This window comes from Mesoplodon bidens, assembly GCF_964165515.1.
Source record: "Mesoplodon bidens genome assembly, chromosome: 5".
NCBI lineage: Eukaryota > Metazoa > Chordata > Mammalia > Artiodactyla > Ziphiidae > Mesoplodon > Mesoplodon bidens.
Genome location: NC_138161.1, coordinates 146,239,829 through 146,246,758, shown reverse-complemented (window position 1 = coordinate 146,246,758; position 6,930 = coordinate 146,239,829). Strand labels below are relative to the sequence as shown.

Below are 6,930 nucleotides of genomic sequence, written 5' to 3'. Positions count from 1 at the left end.
AAGGGACGCCACTGGGGACGGAAAGGCCTGGCAATAAAGGAGCATGTGAACCTCGGGACAGGGTGCGTGCTGCTTGACTCTCCATCCTGTTCTTGCTTCAGGGAGCAAGGCTTCCTGGGCCTCTCTATCCTGTCTCCTGAGAACCCAGGCAGGAGGCTCTTTGGGAGGCCACAGATTGCTGCTTTCAGTTTCAAAAAGCCCAGCTCCCCACTGGTTTATGGTGGAGGCCGCTGACAATGGCTCAGGGCAGGAGCCCACGTGGTAGACTGCTAAGGCTTCTCTGCACCCCGTCTCTGCTCCTGCATCCTCCTCGACTCGCAGAGTGTAGACTTCACTTTCTTCAGCTCACAAAGGGGCCCATGAGGATTGAGCAGAGGAATGCCAGGTTTTCTTCCAGGACAGCTTCCGCCCTGGGATGTTCAGGGCAGACTCTCATTTCAAACCTCACTTTCTGAGGCTCCTTGCTTATGGCCATTTAGTGTGCAGGGAGGCTCCTGGCAGAGGAAGGATCAGACAGAACGACGCAGGTTCTAATCTGTGGTAGTGGGCAGTGGGGGGGGGCGGGAGGGGTCACTGCAGGAAGAGCCATTCGCTGTCTTAGGCAGTTAAACCATTGCCCTGTCTTCAGAATGGTTCAGCCAGCAAGATTCTGTGGAGTCCGCCTCCTGGCACCATGCTACAATTGCCGGATTTTGGGTCTGGAGCAACCGAGATCTTCGTCCGACTCTTCCGTAGCGTGCTTTCTCTCGGGAGCACATCTGGGGACTGTCTTCTTGGCTTCCGCCTTTGCTGGCATGGCCAAAGGAGCATCCCCGTAGGCCCGGTAGCCACCAACCAGGCAGTATGTCTCCCCATGCCGGCCCAACTGCGTTTCTCCACACCCTCGGTTGAGGACATGGTAGTGGCCAGGTGTAGGAGGAGAAATGGGAGCCACAGCTGCTGCAAAGAAAATCAGAACTGATCAGTCACTTCTGCTGTACACAGTCTCCTGCCAGAATTTCCCTCTCTCATGTCTCTCCCAGTTTCTGGCTGAAGACCTTTAATCTACTTGACATCCAAAACACAGACTTGGCCCATCACCTCTATGAGTCCCTAGAGAAGGGACACTGGCTACAAAAGCAATTCCTAGAGCCTACGGTTGCATCAGGTGAGGTAGTCTCTACACCGTTTCCAGGGAAAACAGTAGACCCCGAAAGAAATTGCAATCATGATCCTCTCCATCTCTCCCTTCCACAACAGGGAAAACATTTCTTGCAGTGTGTCACTTCTGAGGCTTTAATGGAAACGTCTTTCAAGTTTTGGAAAAAGATAATCTAATATAAATTGGTAAAGGACCCCTCCCACTTTGGCAACCCCTCTTGGGCCCCATTTATAATGCCTGTTACAACCACACTGAACTCTAGCCCTCTGATACTTTTATCTAGATTAGAACAAGGCCAAATACTGAGGCACAGTGATCAGGAGACTCAGAACCGGGTTCTGGGTACCAAGTGTAGGCTCACATCCACCCAGCCTCCTGGGACACCGTCTGCTCAGCCCTCCAGTCTCACTAGCGCTTCATCACGCCCCTTGGTCCTTCCGGTCTTCCCATGAATAGGGCACCACCCTCTCCCCTAGTACTCAGCAGCTCAGTATGGGATGTGTCTGAGGGGACCGATATAGATGTGCACATGGCAGCACAGAGGCGCCTGGGTTGGAAGGTGCGGTTCAAGAGTGGCCCTCTTCCTCAAACTGCTCCGTTTACCATCTGCCAACAAAAACGCACTTGCCTTTTGCTAAGAGGCCAATCAGGAAAGGGTCTGAATGGAAGCATCCTGTAGCCCAAAGCGGAAGGCAACATTTATAAAGATCAGAAGCTTCCTGCACAGTAGTTCAGGGATGACCTTTCACTTGTCCTCAGCAGTGAGCACTGTGGGACCCTGAAGGTGTCCCAGGTCACTGGTATTACTTACAGCTGGGAAAGTGCTGAGGTTTACGTGGTGGGCAAGCCCCACAGGAACATGTGGCAGCCAGGTGAGGTTGTGTGTACACCATGCCTCTTCTACACGTGCCCGGTCTCGGTGTACCTGCTGCACTGCCCAGCCAGGGAACAGAGCACAGGTTTGAGTAAATATAGACGATCCGGTCAGACACTCTCTCTCAGACAACCAAAGAGATTGGTATCTGGTGGAGAACTGGTAGGGAAGTTTCTCTGAGGGCAGCACATTTCCATAGTTATGCTGCCATGGAAACTGTGAGAAGGCCTGTGAGGTCATCACTACCCAGTGAGGTCATAATAAGGAACCTGTGACTTGCGGTCAGGCTTCAGGAGGAGGGGCAGTTTTGTGGAGGAGAGCAGGGTGGAGGCAGAGGTACTCTGCCTGGTCCCTCAACCCTGGGCTTCCCCACCCATGCCCTAGTCTAGTAGACACCCCACGTGGGGCGTGCAGGTGGGCTGGTACAGCCCCAGGGGCCCCAGGAGGGCAAGAGAGACCCACATTCTGAAATTGGCTTGAGAGGCAAGATTAACGTTAAGAGACAGCTAGGTTGTACGGCACTGACCCTAAGAGGCAGAGAATTGTGTGGACTGGGGAATCAGGGAAGGCTCCTTGGCAGTGGGCCTGAAGGACAAGTGAGATTTGGACCCATGGGGAAGAGAGGGAAGACATTCCAGTTTGGAAGAATACAAGCAAAGACACACTCTTCTCGACCTTGTCCTGCCCCAAATATAAATTCATAGAACCCTCACATTTTTACACCTGAGGGCTTAGAAAAACCAAGATGTTAAGGAGCCTACCCAGTGTTACACAGCTAGTGGAGAGGGGTTCTGCTCAATGGTTACGTTCATGTCGGGGCTCCGGATTTACAGCTGATAGGAATGTGAGGACGAGCTCATGCCGTTTCAAACATTTCCAAGTGATACTGAGAGAGATGTTAAAGGTGCAAAATGAGGGTGCTGAATGACCTCACAAAGTGGGAATGGTGGGCCCATTTTAATATGAAATTCAAAACAAATTCATGACAAAAGGACATAATACAAAATGACAACATAATCATTACACTCCCCTCTCCCCTAGAAGTAAAAATCATTATAATCCTCTCTCTCTCCACCATGAAAGGATGAGATAAAGGCTCAGCAGCAGCCCCCGTGAAAATCATGGTCAACACTGTGAAGAGGGGTTAGTAAGACAACTTGGTCCGACTCAGAGAAGGAAAGAGACAACTCTGCCCTTAGCCTGATCAGGCCCACAGGAAGGAACCACATTTGGGGCAGTTTTTGATAGTGTGGCAATGAGAGAGAACCTTCTTTAGGAGGGGACTCCCTGTTGCCGACCTTGAAAAAGCAAAGATGGGACCTTCGTTTACTGGGGCTGTTGCAGAGGGGATGTGCCCAGGAGGTACAGACTGCTTGGACTACCCTTTTAGAGGTTGGGCCACCCTGGTTGAGAACCACAGCACCTTCTATCCCTAAACTGCTTGAATCAGTGGGTGCCCGTTAGGACAGACGAAGTCAGGCCTCATTGGAGCAGACTGCCTTTGGGAGTGGTAGAAGGTAAAATGTGAAGGGGAATGCTCTGGCGGAGGTTTGTCACGGCAGGTGGGCCAGCATGAGACCATTCAGAATCTCCAAGGCTCCAGAGATTACTTAGCTGGGAGCATCCCTCTGATGTGGTGTGGGGACTCCTACCTTAACAGGACCTGGCTGGGCATCTGGGGGAGGCAGAATAAACGGTTTATTAACTTGAGAGCGAGAGAATCACCTGGGGGGTTCCACCAAACCACTTAAAAAGCCTTGTACCTGGATTCTTGAGCCAACCCTCAGAAAACTTATCTAGATCTGGAGTAGGGCTCAGGAAGCTGCACTTTTAATAAGCTTCCTGGGCAGTCCCACCACAGTGGTCCATGGATAGAGAGACCAAATTATTGTGTATTCTCGGTTGCTTTTGGGAGTCAAAGTGGTCAATATTAAAAACTGCAGCAGGCATATGTATAAACAGGGAATATTCAAGGCAAGCAGAGGTGTGTAGTTATTCTATGCATGAATCAGATTTGAGAAAAGCTAGCCTGGTGGTTAAAGAACACAACCCTGAGGACAGACAAACCAGATTCTTTCCTACTGACTTCTGTGATTTTGACCAAGTTCTTTTATCCTTCTGACTGTTTCTTCATATGGAAAAGAGCTATGACTGTACATTTAGCACAATATTCTCTTTCGGCAAAGGTTGCTCTGGGTCCATTTGTGTTCTCTGCAACTTAACCCTTTCCAGTGCGCAAGCATTTTTAAGTTGTTTGGTGAAGTATTACATTTGACTTTCAACAGTTCATTACTTTGGGCAAAGCTTATATAATGCTGCAGAGACTAGAACCTATGCAGAGATAGTGAGAGGATGTTATAAGCTTATTCTTCTGGTTTATAAAAAAGTTTAACCTTTTCTTCTCTTCCTCCACCTGCCACCAAGAAATGAGAAAGAAGGCAGAGCCTGGAAATGCACACCAAGCAATATTTCTGTGTCAGTTTGCCTTTGATTCCTCTGCCAGTACTTCCCAGAGAGATTTCACCAAAAGTGCCTAAGCTTGCCATGGCCATTGTTGTGAAGAAAACTTCTCTTTATTGCTAGTCACATCCCCTTTTCCTTCTCCTGGAGGCTTAATGGATGTTTGGGGGCAGGAAACAAAATTTAAACTAAAACATCAATTGAAAGAGCCTTCGTCCTAAGTGTGGTAGTTTGGAGTGTGAATCTTCTCAGGGTCTACTGAATTCTGCCCCAGTGGAAACTGTTATTAAGGGGCACCCATAGAAACATCGCTTATTGTTAGAAACCATGACATAATACAGAGCCAAGATCGACATTATTCTTCACGTGAAAGACTACAGAGAGCCAAGCTCAGTAGTTCACCCTCAAGTGTTGGCCAGCAACTTACCTTTTGAAGCCAGACAGCAGCCCGGGTCTTCAGAAGGTGACTAGGCAGCCCAGAGCACCCTACTGACAAGTGTGCTCACCCATCCAGCACAGAGGGAAAGGTCCCTGTTATGGCATCATATATAGGCCTGCTGCAATAAGGTTTGCTGGTGCAAAGGCTCTCTCACTGAGGACCCCAGTCCTGGGAGGCTTCTCCTCCGGCGAGCTGCCAGTTCAATCTTCTGAGCCAGGCTCACGTCCCAGGGATGGGTCACAAAGCTGACGACGGTGCCTGGCACCTCGCTCCCCACCCGGCCCACCCTCCCTGCTCTGTGGATGTAGTCTTGCAGGGTGAGAGGGAAATCATAATTGATGACTAGCTCCACCTGGGTGCTGTCCAGGCCCCGAGAGGCGATGTCTGTGCAGAGAAGAATGTCTCGGGAGCCCTTCTGGAAGGACTGGAAGATGCCTGCTCTCACTGAGGCTGGCATCTGTCCCTGCAGTCTTAAGTGCTGGATTTTGTGGTCATCCAGAATATATACCCCAGCCAGTTCACAGTGCTGGAGCAATTACAGAACACCAGAATAGTTCCTGCGGGGCCAGTCCTATATGCTCTGTCATGCTGCCTGAGGATCTGCACCAACCCAGTCACCTTCTCTGTTCCCTTCAGCCTCATGAATGTCTGTCTGACATGAGGCATGATGCAGTGGAGCTTGTCACTGGTAACAGGGGTCAGAGAGTCTAAGCTGGCAACTTTACTCAGCAGCTGGCCTACACCTTTGGAAAATGTGGCCCCCACCCGCACTAACTGAGCTTTGGGATTGAGGGGGTCTTTTAAGTCAGCTGGGCCTTCTGCTATATGGCTCCTCTCCAAGATGTAATCCACCAGTTCCAGGAAGCTTTCATCCAACAGCGTGTCTGCATCATCCAACACCAAGAAGGAGAGCGGCTCCAGGCTGATCAGTTGAGTTTTCAGGGCCTTCCACAGAGCCCCTGGAGTGGCCACCAGAATATCTGCTGGAGGTTGTTTGGACAGTTGCAGCCTGGTCCTCCTCATGCCATGGCCTCCCCCTAACTCCCGCACCTGGAGGACCAAGGAGCTGCCCAAGGGCTGGGCCATGGCCCGCACCAGTTCGGCTAATTCTCGAGAAGGAGCAAGAACCAGGCCTCGAGGAGCAGGGATACGACAGGGGTCCAGGCTTGGCTGGCCGTTGAAGGAGAGGTAGCATGTAGCTGACAGTTCTGCCACTGCTGGTTTCTGTGGCGCAAAGGATGTGGCGGCCGCGAAGAAGTGGGGGAATGGTACTCGACTGCACGTTTGTGGGCCGAACAACTTCGGGAGCAGCCTCTTGTAGTGCGCTCAGAACGCGGAGCTCCAGACCCAGTTCGGTTCAGCAGCCGTTGGGCGAGAGGTTCCGCAGCGCTGGAGACTCATATTGTGCGCGCTCGATGGAGAAATGGTCCACGTGGGCGCGCCGATTCCTCCAGCCGCACGAAGCGAGTGGCGCGGGCTCCCAAGGGCCCAGCGTGAGGTCTGCCGCTGGTTCAACTCCGGTCGCGGCGGTGACATCAGCAGCGGCCCCGGTCGCGCCAGCACCGGCCGCGGGGGCTCCGCTGCCCGCTCTGCCGCTCTTCCTGCCGCCGCTGTAGAGCCCGCGGGATGCGCACCACGGGTCCCGGCGAGGCGCCAGAAGCAACCGAGCCGCGAGCGACAACAGCCCCAGCCACCGTGCGAGAGCCATACACTCCTTGCTGCGGGAGAGGCTCACGACAGTGACGTCACGGGCGCGCCAAGGCCTCGCAGACGGTGGCCGGCGCGGCTCAGTAAGGCCCGCGGACTCGGCGAACTGTGTGGAAGGAGCGGGATGTGTAGAGCTCAGCAGCGGCGAGGTGTGTAGGTCCGAACCGGGGATGGTGACTCCAGACCCCCGCCAACCTTGGGGAAGGGTGCGCGATGGAGGCAGGACCGGGGTCCGGCGATACGCGGCGATGGGGCCCTGGCATTACGAACCAGGAGGGCGGAGGGCTTCTGGCGATCCGATGTCCGATT

General features: G+C 52.7%; 1 pseudogene across 1 annotated transcript; it reads right to left on the bottom strand.

Annotated features, from left to right (window-relative positions):
* Positions 1-782: 782 nt before the first annotated feature.
* Positions 783-6,622, bottom strand: LOC308617792 (putative ATP-dependent RNA helicase DDX28; annotated as a pseudogene). Its single transcript has 2 exons — positions 4,903-6,622; positions 783-939 (listed from the first exon to the last, which is right to left on the bottom strand). The product of its transcript is annotated as a putative ATP-dependent RNA helicase DDX28 (transcript).
* Between the last annotated feature and the right edge of the window lie 308 nt (positions 6,623-6,930).